Source organism: Alnus glutinosa, chromosome 9 (assembly GCF_958979055.1).
Source record: "Alnus glutinosa chromosome 9, dhAlnGlut1.1, whole genome shotgun sequence".
Taxonomy (NCBI): Eukaryota; Viridiplantae; Streptophyta; class Magnoliopsida; order Fagales; family Betulaceae; genus Alnus; species Alnus glutinosa.
This window is the reverse complement of record NC_084894.1, coordinates 5,110,664-5,126,456: the sequence shown is the minus strand read 5'-3', so window position 1 is coordinate 5,126,456 and position 15,793 is coordinate 5,110,664. Positions and strand designations below refer to the sequence as shown.

The following is a 15,793-nucleotide window of genomic DNA, read 5'->3' as shown; positions in this document are numbered from 1 at the left end:
TAGTGAAAAAATAATTGGCGTTCTCTATCAATCATTCTCCATTTTTTTTTCGGTTGAAGCAAGCAAAACTCTTCAATTTAAATTAGGGCATAAACATTTTCAAAATTCATGCTTCTAATTAAGCTCAAGGTATATGATTTAAGGTTAAGAACATGGACTCTAGCAGTCTAGCTCTTATACTTCACTTTTTTAAGGCATGGACCTATAGCATATGATATAGCAGTAAATTATATATAGTCTATCATGCACATACAGTATCCAACAACCCACTCAAATTAAATCTACCCGAAATTAAAAAGAAAAAGAAAAAAAAGGAAAAACAAAAGAGGTAAAAAAGGAATGGGGCAGATAAAAAAGAAGAAGGTGGATTTCCATCATGTTCATTGTTCATAATGGAGACTTGGAGACAGGGACGGAGCCAGAAGTTCTTATAGGTAGGGGCCAATGGCCGAAAATTTTTTTTGGGTAGGGGCCAAGTAAGCTAAATTTTCTTTTTTACCTTAAATTTTTTAATTTTTTAGATAATTTTTTTTTTCTCACCTTAAATTTTTTTTTTTTGGGGAAATTTGGGGGGGGGCCATGGCCCCTGCCAGCCCCCCCCTCCCTCCGTCCCTATGCCAAGTTGGAGAGTGATGGTGATGGTCCAAAAAAGTTTCAATAATACATTATTTTTGTTTGCTTGTGGTGTGGGTTAGTTGATTGTGAAAGAAACAAAGAGGGGTACATTGAGAATGAAAAAAAATAATTACGAGAAAAAACCATGGTTAAAAATTAAAAATTAGAAAAACTTTATTTATAATTCTTGATTTTTCATTACTTTTGAAAAAAAAGTATTCAAACTTTAAAAAGTATCAATTTAAAGTATTCATCTTTTAATTTTTTTTTAAATTTCAACAATTTCGTTAGAATTTTCTGTTAAATTCTATCAAAATTTTCAAAATACTATGTATTGATTTTTTTAAAAAAAATTATAAAATTTTCAAAGATTTTGGCATAGGTATTTTTGCAAATTCCGTTAAATTCTTACTGATATCTAAATTCTAACAATTTTTTTTCCTAAAAAAAAACGAGGGATATTTTGAGAATTTTGATATGATTTAACAAAAAATTCTAACATATGGTTGAAATAGAAAAAAATTGAAAAATCGATACTCTAAATTGACACTTTTTAAAGTTTGGGTATCTTTATTTAAAAAATGATGAAAGATTAAGGATTATAAGTAAATTTTTTTTCTATTTTTTTTTATTTAAAAATTCAATAGTAAAAAATGTTGATCTCCATCAAAAATAAACTAACCAACTCTCTTGTTAACATAAGTACATTAATTAGGTTTTGGTTTGACATGTTTTGAACCAAACAGTGCAATTAATCACTAAAGTTATGCTTTGTAATCATTCTACTAATTAACCACTCAGACTTAAATTACTAATCTAATTGGTTCAAAATTTCCAACTTTTTTCTATCTCCTAAAAATAAAAAAAATAATGTACTATATATTTTTTACTATAAAATGCGGACAATGATTATTGCTCTCCAAAATAAAACCCACCTCTGGACGGAAGATCGCTGCACTAACCTCAAATACTACTGTTATGCTTGCCTCTCTATTTGTTTTTGTTTTTGTTTTTGTTTTTGTCTGTCTTTTTTTATTTTTATTTTTTTATTTTTTTTATTTTGTTTTTGTTTTTTAAGCAAAATGTCATTTATATATTAATCAGAAAAGCTGAATCAAGAAGTAGGGATGCAAAGTTCACAACAAGCAATACAGATTGGTTATATCTAGAATCTCTTCCATCCGTGTAATATCTACAACATGAGTAGTAGCCTCTCGGGTTAAACCATGTGCAACTAAATTGACTTTCCTCTTGACATGTATAAGATTAAATGTCCATAGAGAGCCTAATCCTAATTTAATATCTGCCACAAAATGTCCAAAACTACTAAAGCACGGTGTAGTAGTATTGACTTCCTTCACTATATATGTAACAAATTGCCTTCAAATATAACATCAAGAAAGCCTATCTTAACAAGAGTGCCAAATTTTTAGGCACACAACTTAATAAAATGGGTTGCTTTATCTTTTTTTTTTTTTTTTTTTTGGTAGAATTTATTGTTATTTTTGCTAGATACTATTCGGGTTATCAATTCTTATTCATATATCGAGTTTGGGTCATGTCGATATATGTATATAAGATTAATATCTCTCAATCCTAATCTATTAATTTTATGTTGAGTTCGTGTCAAGTTCACATATTGTGTAAAAAATTATCAGTCTTAAATGTCATGTATCAGGTTTAGGACGTGTCGAAGCATGAGTATAGGACTACACAGATTAACCTTAACTTGACCAAGTTAATTAAACGGGGCAGACCCCACAATTTTAACTCACTAATTTTGCGTGAGTTCATATCGAGTTAAAAAATCGTATTAAATATTCACAACCTTAAATTGCATGTCTCTATACACCTATCTCTTGTTGAGCAGCACAATATGAGATTTGTTTTTTTAGACTCACATGTTTTAGATTTAGCATGTCTCTATACACCTCTCATATTTTGGTGCTCAAGACTCAAGAGAGATAGGTGTATAGAGTAGAGTATTGAGAGGTGTATAGAGTAGAGTATAATTATGAAATAGTTGTATAGAGCAGAGTATTGGGAGGTGTATAGCGTAGAGTATAATTATGTAATTGTCAGTGTCATTACCAAGGGCATAGAGAGACATACAGAAACAGATAGAGAAAGAGAAAGCGGTAGTCTATGGAGAGAAACACAGAAAGTAGCTTTGTGTTTTTATAGAGAGAGAGAGAGAGAGAGAGAGAGAGAGAGAGAAGGGAAAGAGGAAAGGAGAAATGTCTGGGTGTTGTAGGGGAGGATAGGGAACAAAGCTTCGGCATTTGGTCTCTGAGAAACTCAGCAAACACACAACATCCACTCTTTTTCATTCCCTTCTTTAGCCCCTCCCTTGTCGGCCGGCGACCCCACTCCCATTTCCCGGCGATTTCGCCGGATTCTCTCTTCTCGCTCGAACTCCAGAGGCAGTTTCTTTTCGGTTGCGTCCTTGAGCTGATCTAAGCCCATAAGCCCAGAAGTCAAAGTTTTGTCTGCCTTTTCAAGCTTTGATTTTTGTTTATCTGAGCTTGACCGAGAACAGAGAGATATTCAGAGCTTTGATTTTTTTTCTTTCTTTTAAAATGAGGGGGCGTTGAATTTTTTTCCGATTATTTCTTGTTTTGAAAAACTCACCGGAGAAGACAATGAAGACGCCGGCGAATGGCGCCGGAGCCGGCCCCGCCACGTCAGCTTCCAATCCCTGCGAAGGTAAAGCTTTCTCTCTCTATCCTCTCTGTGCGTATGTGTAAGAGTGAGAGAGCATTGGACGAATCGGTGCGTTGGGTCAGATAGAATGGATTTTGTGCTTATCTTCTTTTTCTTTTGTCTGTACCTTCTTCGGTCGTGTTCGCGCCGGTTTTGTACGGACTTTCCATTCTAGAAAGTCTCCGAGAAAATCGAAAACTTGCAAAAAGGGTAGCGGTTTGACTTTCTCTCAACCGTTTTTTCCCTTTTTGTTTTCTTGGGAGACAAACAGAAGCGCTTATTAATAGAGAAAATTAATGGTATGTATCATGATGATCGACTGGTTTCTGACCAAAGGGAGAGTGACACGTGGTGCAGGAGCAGAGGAGAAGGGCATAAACCCGGAGCTATGGCAAGCGTGCGCCGGGCCGCTGGTGAACCTGCCGCCGGCTGGGACCCACGTTGTGTACTTCCCTCAAGGCCACAGTGAACAGGTATTTTGCGCTTAACCTTTACTCTTACTCGTTGGCCGCTTCGTGTCTCAATTGTATTAGCCTCTGATCTCTAATTCTTGTGACCCAAATCCTCTAATAACTCCTTTCTTCTTCTCTTTTGTTGTTTTTGGAAATCTTTTTGGGTTTTCCTTCCTTTTTCTAAAGTTGGTTCTTTTACTTCATAAAGTGGTTTGGTGAAATAAATGAAGAAAGTTTATATGAAAGGGGAAAAAGCACAATGTGTCTTTTGGTGTTTTGCTAAAGTGTTTTTTTTTTTTGGGTTAGGTAAATATAGTTTAACCTTTTAGGGGTTAGAATGAGATGATGTCGTTTTTCTGATGTGATCATGTGAGTCTTTCAGTTTAAGTACCACACTTTTGAGTCTTGGAGATTATGTTGGTGTGGTGTAGGTATGGGATTAATTAATACACGAGTAATTTTATTTAGAAAGCTACTCTATAATTGTCATATAACTTTAGGATATGGTAGTAAAAATTAACCATTGGATCGGTACTTGTAAAAAATAAATAAAAAAAATCAAGAGCTAAATTTTATTGCCATGTCCAGTTGAATGACAGACGGATAGCAGTTTTCTAAATAATATTACTTCTTGTACATTCATTCTATTTTTTTGTAACTATATGTATTTAGATTTTTCTTTTTTCACTTTCTTCTAAATTATTGCTGTTGTTGTTATTGTTACTACTCCTGAGACTTATGCACTCTGTTAATTTTTTGTATCATCATAATCTGTAAAATCAATGTATTTTTAGCCTTTGAACTAGGTGAAATAATCCCAAGTATAAATCCTTCATTTGCTTGAAATCATTGTGGAATTCCACGCATACGGTTTCTTAGATGTTTGTATTGTAAAAAGAACCTTTTATTTTCTTGTAAGTTATCTTACCCTTTTGGAGTTGGTGTAACCTGAGTTGAGAGTGACAATCCCGGTTTCAGGTTGCAGCTTCTATGAAGAAGGATGTGGATGCACAAATCCCCAACTACCCGAATCTTCCTTCCAAGCTGCTATGTCGACTTCTCAATGTCACTCTGCATGTATGGCTGACTTTATCTGGCTTTTATCTTCCAAACAGAATGATTTTGTTACGAAGGTTCTAAAGTTTTTATTGTTTGAATTATTAGGCGGATCCAGAAACAGATGAAGTATATGCTCAGATGACACTCCAACCGTTTCCTTCTGTAAGGACTTGACATGAAACTACCAGCATTTTTATTCCGTAACAAAACTCCGTAGATACCCTTAAATCACATGATAGCATATGCTTTATGGTTTAAGTTTCCCCAAGCTTAAGGAAACGTGTACTCTATCTCAATCTCTAGGATTTTCTGAAAGTGAACTTAGCATGTCCCAAATTGCCAACTCAATCTGAATCTATCAAGCTTGATGTGCAGTTTGACAAGGATGCTCTATTGAGATCAGACCTTGCACTCAAGACGAATAAACCCCAACCGGAGTTTTTCTGTAAAAAGTTGACAGCCAGTGATACAAGCACCCATGGAGGGTTCTCCGTCCCACGCCGTGCGGCAGAGAAAATTTTCCCGTCTCTTGTAAGCGATTTCCCTTTGTTATAAAGATTTGCTGCATTACTTTCAAGTTTTTATCTTGTTCCTGGTACTATATAGGACTTCTCCATGCAACCACCTGCTCAAGAACTTATGGCCAGGGATTTACATGATAATGAATGGACCTTCCGCCATATCTATCGCGGTATGTTCTCTAAGCAGCCATTTGAAAGCTTAACAGTTGAACCAATTATGTTTTCTGTCATTCCTTTCTAAATATCTGCTGCCAACTCCTGGTTTGCCTTGCCCTAGGACAAGCAAAACGTCACTTGCTTACGACTGGATGGAGCCTATTTGTTAGTGGAAAGAGGCTTTTCGCTGGTGACTCAGTTTTATTCATTAGGTAATTCTCACTAATTGAAATTATTGGAAATTTTCTTTTTAATTGCCGATTTCACAATGAGGTTCATGTTAATATGTTAGTGAACTCCTTAATACATCATTTATATGCATGCTTTTTCAATTCAACTAAAATTTTTGGTCAGTATGCAATTTTGATTCCTGAACTTTGCATCATATTTCAACTCTATTCCTAACAATTATCCTATCTTACTGCCAAAATGCTAACATCAATTGCTTATGTGGCACTTTTTGCACATATCTTTATAATGCTGACATGACTTGTTAAGCCACATTTTATTCTCTCAAAATCAAAGTTTAAGGACAACAAATATTTTCTGTTTATTTTACTTTTACTTTAAATATTAAACTTATGTGTATTGATATTTTTATTTTGTGAATTTTTTTTTGATAAGTAATTACAATTTATAAAAAATAAGCGCAGAGGGGCGCAACCCTTATTTTTATTTTGTGAAATTAACATATGGCCTAATGTGTTATGCAAGAAATGAAGGAAATATAAACGAAAAACATCTGCCATCTCAGTAATTGCTGTATGCATAGTGACAGTGAGGCCATATAAGGGTCCATTGTGATGTTTTGGAAACTTTAAAGAATGAATTGAAACACAAAAAAAAAAAAAAATAATAATAATAAAAAAATAAATAAAAAATTCAAAGACGAAATTGCGGATAGTTCAGGACCAAAATTATAATATGACCAAGATTATTTTAAAGGAAACAAATACCCTTTGATCAACCATATGATGTTTAATGCTTGTGAGCAGAGATGAAAAGCAGCAGCTTCTTTTGGGCATTAGAAGGGCTAACAGGCAACCCACCAACCTATCATCATCAGTATTGTCAAGTGATAGCATGCATATAGGGATTCTAGCAGCAGCAGCCCATGCTGCAGCAAACAATAGCCCCTTTACGGTGTTCTATAATCCCAGGTCAACATTTATTGGCTTAGTTATATGTTAAATGAATTAATTTCTCCATCTTGAGAGATCAAACTGAACTGAATATTCTTTGAATATGCAGGGCAAGTCCATCAGAATTTGTTATTCCTTTAGCCAAGTACTACAAGGCTGTATATAGCAACCAAATATCACTTGGCATGCGCTTTCGGATGATGTTTGAAACAGAAGAGTCAGGAACAAGAAGGTAGTTGTATTTGTATCTTTATATTTACTCTGGATGTTAACAGTAGCATGGAATTAATGCTTTGGAGAATTGTGCTCAAAGACGCCCGTGTGGAAAACTGATGAGCACTTCCCTTTATTTCAAATTTCAAAGATATTTACTTTAGCACTTGGATGTTTAGGTTCCTTATAGATTTTCAACTCTAGCCACGATTCTTGAATAGTTAATCCAGTTTCGTGTGACATGGGAAGCCAATGGCATTCCTGAATCTGAAGAAATTTGGTTTGGAATATTGATTGAATTTGAAGGATGTTGGTCTTAAAGAAGAAAAAATTCTTCTGCAGGTATATGGGTACAATTACAGGTATCAGTGATCTTGATCCCGTTAGATGGAAGAACTCACAGTGGCGTAATTTGCAGGTAGAACTTCTGGCATGTATGTGCTGTTTTAATTGTCAATTTTTCACTATCAATAATGTAGAATTCCCTTGTGATCGCTCACGTATACTTGAACAGGTTGGTTGGGATGAGTCAACTGCTGGGGAAAGGCAGAACCGGGTCTCTATCTGGGAAATTGAACCGGTAACTGCTCCATTTTTTATCTGTCCCCCTCCATACTTCAGAACAAAGCTTCCAAGGCAACCTGGAATGCCAGGTACAAATTGTGCTGCAGCAACCTTACATCTTGTTAACACTTTTGTTGTTTGAATCTGGACATCTATTATTTTGTTAAGTCCGTATGTATATAATTTCGAGAAAACAGATCCTTGCTTGGGTGGGAACCTTAATGCATGTTAGGGCTTTTGTTTAAATTTTAATATCGGTTATTTTGTTCAGGCATTTTGTATATAAATTCAGAAAAAAGTTATTGCTTGTGTGGTGCCTCGGTCATTTGCTGTTGTGAGTACTATTGCCTAGAATTTGCTTTGATGCAATTAATTGTCCTGTAGTAGTTTAAGGTATCAGCTGATTCAATTATCCAATAAAATATGAATACCTTGAATTAAATGGGGTGGGGGTTTCATGCAATCGATTCTCTCTTATCCTGTCTGCATCAATGTTTGACCTTGAAAGGTATCTTCTATGTAGTCTTTTGGATGTTGTGTTGTGTGAAATGCCTTGAGCTGATAATTGAAATCTTGAAGAGGCTTTTCGTTCTTTTTTCTGGCATGGTATTGTACCCTCTTTTAATTAATCAAACCTAAATAGAGAAGTAGAAGACACTTATTATTACTTTTGCAGATGATGAATCCTCTAAATTAGACAACTTATTCCGAAGGACAATGCCTTGGCTTGGTGATGATATCTGCATGAAGGATCCCCAGGCTCTCCCTGGCTTAAGTTTAGTCCAGTGGATGAAGATGCAGCAAAACCCTTCCCTGGCTAACTCGATGCAGCCAAATTACATGCATTCCATGTCTGGATCAGTTCTGCAAAACCTCTCTGGATCAGATCTTTCCCATCAGTTAGGCTTGTCTGCGCCGCAAATGCCTCAGTCAAACAACTTACAGTTCAATTCCCAGAGGTTACCTCAGCAAGCACAACAGTTTGATCAACTCCCAAAGCTACCATCCACATTGAACCCATTAGGATCTATTATTCAACCACAGCAACAGTTGGGAGATATTACTCAACAATCAAGGCAAAATGTGGTTAATCAAACTCTACCTTCAGGTCAAGTTCAGGCCCAAATTCTGCAGCCTCAGTCTCTTGTTCAAACTAACAATATCCTTCAGCAGCAGCCATCTATTCAAAACCATCAGTCTCACAGAAATGTCCCTCAGAACCTGCAGCAGCGGCATCAGCATCAGCAGCAAAGTATGGGTCAGAACCAACAGTAAAACCTTATTCAACCCCAGCTGCCCGATCAAGTAAACCAACAGTTACAAATGTCTGATAATCAGATTCAGATTCAACTGTTACAGAAGCTTCAGCAGCAGCAGCAATCACTTCTAGCACAGCAGTCAGCTGCTCAATTGACGCAATTCCAAGATCCACAGAGGCAGCCGTTAGATATGTCCCAGAGCTTCTCTAGATCTATGACATCCAACCAAGTGCTGGAGCTCCCTCAAGCAAACTCTACCTTGCTCCCTCAGTCAAACAGTATCCCACTTCAGATGACAGAGAATATCAGCCACACAAATATTCGGTACTCTCATCATCCGCCCCAGCAGCCAAAGCTTCAACAACAGCAATCTGGTGTTCTGCCTGAAATATCTGGACATGTGGGACTTACCCCAATGCCAACATCCAATCAGCTATTTACAGCTGCTAGCAGTATCACAGGAGCTGCTGGAGCAGGGCAGTCTGCAATTACCGATGATGTTCCATCTTGTTCCACTTCACCTTCTACAAACAATTGTCCGAATGTGCTTCAACCAGTGATGACTGGCTGGCCCCATCGAAGTACAGCAATTGGGGAGGCCATGGCTCAGTTTGCTGCTACAATTATGAGTCCAAGTCCATTGGAAACCCTGTCATCTACCGCTACCTTGGTTAAAGATTTGCAGCAGAAGTCCAATGTTAAGCCTTCATTGAACATCTCTAAGAATCAAAATCAAGGATTTTTTGCTCCACAAACATACCTCAATGGTGCTGCTGCCCAGACAGATTACTTGGATACTTCATCTTCAACATCAGCCGGCCTTTCTCAGAATGATGTCCATTTACAGCAGAATAACAACCCAGTGTCTTTCAATCCACAATCCCCGTTTGACATGCATGTTACCCTTTCAATTCTTTTTTTATTTTTTTTTATTTTTATTTTTATTTTATTTTTTAAATTTTTTTTGCCTTTTTTTACCATTTTCACCTCTGAAAAAGCAACTACACCCATCTCCTTTTTCCCCCTTTCCCCCACACGTGGCATCCTCTCCCCCAATGCCTCTCGCTCTATCGCACAGCGTCACCAGCCGTCCCTCTCCAGGCATGTTCTGTCTCCAGCAGTCTCTCTCTTTGACAATCTCAGTTTGTATGCTCTCTTTCCATCTGTGCATTTTTATGGGATTTGTTATTATATAGACATTGATTACCATGTCTTATGTATTTTGTTTTTTGTTGAAAGGGTTTGTGCGTGCGTACTTTGTTTGATTTGTAGTCTCTCAAGTCTCAACTTTGGTTCACTTTGGGTCCTTTCCTTTTGCAGCTACCTAAAACACCGAATAATGTAAGCAATAACTCTCTCTCTCTCGGACCCTCAGTCTCCCTTTTTCTCATCATGGAAACAATGGCCTTGTTTGGTAAAAGTGTGAGTTAGGGTAGTAGTAAAAAGTGATAAATGTGATATGAAGTAAAAGTAATTTTTTGGGAAAAATACAATTTAGCCCCTCAAACTACCATCGATTTTTCGAATGGCACTCTAAATTACCAAAGCTTGCATTTCAGCCCTCCAAACTACTAACTGCTTGTTTTTTTGACCCTATTCGTCAATTTGTGCCGTTTATATGTATGGAAATTAGTCATGTGCCGTGCATATGACTCTTAAGTATAGAAAAACTCGCAAATGCTCTTAATTTTAACATTGAAATTACTAGATTGCCCATACTTTAAAAAACACGTGTGCGAGTGATTTAGGTGCAGAAATTACAGAAATGCCATTCATCTTCTTCGATGGCGCGACATCACCTGCGACATTGACATCACTCGCGGTGTCAACTCCATCAACCTCTCCAACTCGCAACTCGTTGGGCCATTCCTGACCTTCCTCTGCCACCTCTCCTTTCTTTCTCTTAAACAACCTCATCACATTGCAGCTCGAGGCCTACACCAAAAAGGAAGCGGAAGGGCACTGTACCCCATTTACATTGCTGGCAATTAGAGTAGGGTTGCGAGCCCTCCTCCTGGTCCCACCACAATGAGCCCAACATATGCATCCGCTACGTACAACTACTGCGTTCCAGGGTTGAAATCCAAACCTAATGCCTAATGGCCTCCCACAAGTGGCTTCCAAATCATCATAATTAGTTTTGCCATCACATGTTGCACGGCCTGCACTTGACCTGAACAATATGCATTTTCAACAAAAATATATTAGAGGTTTAAAGAACAATATTTTAAACTTCTTCACGTGTTTTTTTAGCGCAAAAGACAACCTTTCATTTATAAAATTCTGACACATGTATATATGTGTGTGTATATATATATATGTCTTACTTCTTGTAGCATATACACATATACGAACTGGCCCTTAATTTATTAAAACCTGTCTATGTCTATAACTAAACATTCATGTGGAAGATGTTCCAAATCCAACCTAGTTGGTGAGTCGAAGGCAAAATCTACGAAATGAGCTGTGGCTGCTTCATATTTGAGAATCCGACCATCTTGGACACTCACATATGGGTTCTATGTTAATGGACAAGATGTACGTAATCAGTAGAGTGGAGTGTTAAAATATTGATTAAAAAATTTAAAATTAAAAAGAAATTGCAATGTACCAATTTATACCAAAAAATGACAAAAATGTCCTTATAAAAAATCATAAAAACACATTTTATTTTATTTTATTATTTTTAAAAAAATATAAGGGTATTTGTCTTTTTGAGATTTTTAGAGATATTTTTGTCTTTTTTGACAAAAAATAAAAAAATTAAAAAAATTGTACATTGTAAGTTTCTAGTAGTTTTGGGGGACAATTCAATTGAAAGTTTAGGAAGTTGATGTGCCTTATAAACTATGAATGAAAACTATTGAGCCCAATCTTCACGTCATCAATAAGTTACTCATACCAAATCTAACACCGTTATTCCTTTCACATAATCTAACACCGTTATAATTAAAATATTGTATAATAAAATTATATTTTATTTATATTTTTAAAAATGATTTTAAGTAATAATATTTCTCAAGCAATGTGGTGGAAAATATTCAACTGTATAAAGACCATATATATAAGCACTTGCAGTATATTTCCCATTCGGTTTGCACCTTCAAAGTCGTAGGGTTCATATATGCATAGTTATCAAACCATTAAATTATATGTTCCCTTTCCCAATATTGAATAAAAAATAATCACCATTAAATTTTTTATATATATATTAAAAAATATTGAGACCAAATAGAAATATAGCTAGCATTACTCGTCCAAAAATTTTAAAACTGGTATTATAGAAAATAGATGAAAACAAGGTGGTTGGAACTGGATTTGAAGTTTTTATTTATTTATTTATTTTTTTGATAACGGGGAACCTCTACAAGGCAGGGCCCTTTGGACCCACCCCTACAGAGTAAATCTCGGTCCCATGCACCGCACTCACAGAAATTTCCCTACATGGAACAGGGTAAGTCACTGGCTTTCACCAGGGGGTGTGGCCTCAAGGGGAGATGACACTCATGGGTTTCAAAACTGAGACCTTGTGGAGCAAACTCAAAGTCCCAGCTGGTACTAACCAACTGAGCCACCCCTTGGGGTTAACTGGATTTGAAGTTTTGAACCAGTTGTGGGACTTTTATAGCCCCGGCCGGCCGGCCCAACGTTCATTCAATGTGTACGTTGGCATGGTTACCACCTGAATTGTAAAATAGACTTGTATAATTGTGTGTCAATGATCTCCCCTTCCCAGAAGGTTCCCACCTGAAGTAATCATAAATGAAACAAAAAGTGCACCATGACCAAACTTTGGTCTGACGTGGTTTTTGTAATTGGGTTTCTTACAGGAATTCGGATGGTAAGTTGCAAGAGTCACTTCACGAATTCCTGGCCTGGAAGCAAGGGGTATAAATGATAAACTTTTCTTTCATAAATACATGAAGAACAACGATAAAACTGAGTTTCATTCTTGTGTGAAATCTTTCATTGAAAAGCAAGTGAAGTGATTACTTTGCCTCATTCTGGATGAGGTTTGGTTGGATTATACGTGCAAGAGCATAAGCCTGCAGTTGGTCAAGATGATCTTACGGCTTCTAATTAATACAGCCAATAGATGGAAGATAGCCTCTCTTTTTCTTTTTCTTTTTTAATTCACTTCTGTAAACTATAATTTGAATTGTAACTTATTAGTTATAATCTTTTAGCTTAGTACGTAGATACATTTCAATATATTGTACATCATTGATTATTAACATAAACTAAAAGTTTAGAGACATTAAGTAGTATAAACGAGTACACGAGTTCTCAGGTGAACTCAGGTTTTGGCCGATGCATATATCTAACTATCTAACGTATTAGCTGTCTTGATAAATTTCTGTTTCTCGCAAGTTTTGGTAATGAGCAGAGACTTGTATGAATTTTAAAAAGGATAAATGTATAATAAATCATTGAGTCAACGTGATTTGAAAATGTCTCCTCACTTTTTAATTTTTAACATTGACTTTTCAACTTTTTCTCGATTATGAATTAGGTTATTTCGTCACTTTTTCGTTCGATTTCGCAAATTCCATTAATGTCACGTTAGTCTTTTTGCCACGTCACTTTAAAATATTATTTTTTTAATAATTTTATTTATAAAAAAAGAAAAAAAAAAGAAAAAAAAAGAAAAAAAAAAGGGGGTTGGGGGTGGCTCATAGGGGTTTGGGGTTGGCTGCCCGGCGCCACCTCTGGGTGCTTCCCCATGAGCTGGGCTGCCGGAAAATGTGAAGATGGAGGAGGAAGCGGCGGTCCAACCAAAAACTAAGCTTGCGATATGAAATATGTTGTTTCATTTCAAAATGCGATCGAATCTGAATCAAAGTGCTTTCATCGGCTAGCCGTACTACGATTCGTTGGAAGTTCAACCTAGAGGTAAGTTTCTCTCTTTAACCAAACCATGAACTGGTTGACAGAAGAGAGAGAGCATGCCGAATATCTGGTGCTACATCAACATTAGACGCAAATGAAGATGCCTCTAAACCTGTAGAATATTGTCACACAAAAAGTAGAGATATTACAAAGAATACCAAAAAAAAAAAAAAAAAAAAAAAAGAACAAACTCAAACGATTGTTTTCATTACCCAAAATTAAGTGATGCATGGAAAACCATTAACCGTGCGGTGGGGCAAGAAACAAAGAAAAGAAGAATCCAACATCCATACAGAAGGAAGTTGCTCCAAGAAATTAAACACTGCTGACCTTTGATTGAATGATGCCCAGACGGAATTTCCAAGCAAAAATAGACCAGTGTAACTCAAGCAGTGACTTGCAAAACTTCCAGGCCTAGATGCAACTCTCTCTGCATTGCTTCCATACAGCACACAAGGAGCCACACTTCCAAGAAGGCCTAGCCAGACGCCATAACATTAAGAAAAAGGACGAAAAATGTTGCGCAAAATGGCAGTTGAAAAATATATCAATTTACAAAGAAAATCTCATAATCCAGAAGCGTCGCATTCCAAAGCGGAAAAAGATCAATGGAAACATGGTTTTGTATCCAATTATTTTTTAATTGGGTTCAAAACTTTGTTGTAAAATAATCAAATTGAATGATTTTCTTGGCATCTTCTCCGAGCTTCATGTAAGGTATTTGGCATACCTTGTACAGCCTGGTAAAGCTCTGTTTTGATCTGGGCAAGTGTTTGATCCCCAACCATGCCATTGCCAGAGCTCTGTTCTGTAACTTTGGTGGTGTAAATGGGAGTAAACCTAGATGGGCAGTCGCCGAAGATTGTGCTCTTGGTCCATGGATTTGTGGCCGGGAGAAATCTCTGATTTTTAGTCATTTTTATGGTTCTTGGGTTTGGAGCAATTACAGGGGAAGCTTGGATTGGAAGCTGCAGAATCTTAGTGGCCAGAAATCGAACACAAGTACAGCAAGCTTAGCTTCTATTGAGGTTTAGTCAGAAGGAAGAAGCTGAAGGTCATGGCCAGCAAGCTGGGAGGATGCGATATCTTGCTCGCTTATAGGCCTACCTGAACTTCCACTCTCGCTCTCTCACACAGCCCACTCTTCTCCACCTCAATTACCAGCTACGAAATGCAGCTCAAAACCCTAGCTCGCCCTTCCCACACTCCCATCCCAAACCCCAATCTTCAACGACGACTCTCTCGCCCTTCAATATCCTTCAACCCCAACTCTCGTCTCGCTGCCTCAGCAACCCCATCGCTCCGCCGAGCATTCGTAACTCTCAGCTCGCCGAATCAGAGCATATGGCGCAAGATGAAGGAGATTATGATGTTCTCCTCCCATGCGGGTGCCTGCGAGCCACCCCAGAGGTGGCGCCGGCAGCCACCCCCAACACATTTCTTTTTTAAAATTTGTTCTTAAATTTGTTCTTTTTAAATAAAATTATTAAAAAATAATATTTTAAGATGACATGGCAAAAAAGCTGATGTGACACTAACGAAATTTGTGAAATTGGACATAAAAGTGACGGGAAGAACCAAATTCAAATCGCGAAAAAGTTAAGAGTCTATTAAAAATTATATAAGAAGTGATGAGACATTTTCAATTTACGTTCCGATTCAAAAATTTATTATACATTTACCCTTTTAAAAATTCAATATATCCCTTGTTTGTGAAAATTCATATGTTCTTATGTGAGACGTCTGAAATGCTTCATGTATATGGTAAAAGAAATTGAAGAATTGTTTTGAATAACTTAACCTTAATAGAGTATTCATTGAAAAAATATATGGATTTTTTTTTAGGAGAAATAGTAAAAAATTATTGATATGATATAAAGTAAAAAGAATTTGTATAGAAAAATGAAAAAGTTTTGTATTATACTTGATTTTTTTATTAGAATAGTAATAAAAAATTATTGATGTGATATAAAAAGTGAAAAAGTTTAAATGTTTTCAAGTTGATTGTTTTTTAGAAAGTGAAAATAAAGTAGTAGAATTGTTATATTGCTTGCCAAACATGTTCTTCTTTTTTTTTTCTTTTTCTTTTTTGAATGAGCCAAACATGTTCTTTACACTATAGACATCTATCTATGCTTCTTAGCACCCTGGCATTAATTGTCGTTTTGTCACTATCGTCAGAATGTTAGCACATACAGATGTTATTATGCTAAACTAAT

General features: G+C 36.4%; 1 pseudogene; it reads left to right on the top strand.

Annotated features, from left to right (window-relative positions):
- The first annotated feature begins 2,610 nt into the window (after positions 1-2,610).
- Positions 2,611-10,044, top strand: LOC133877403 (auxin response factor 19-like; annotated as a pseudogene).
- The last annotated feature ends 5,749 nt before the right edge of the window (positions 10,045-15,793 follow it).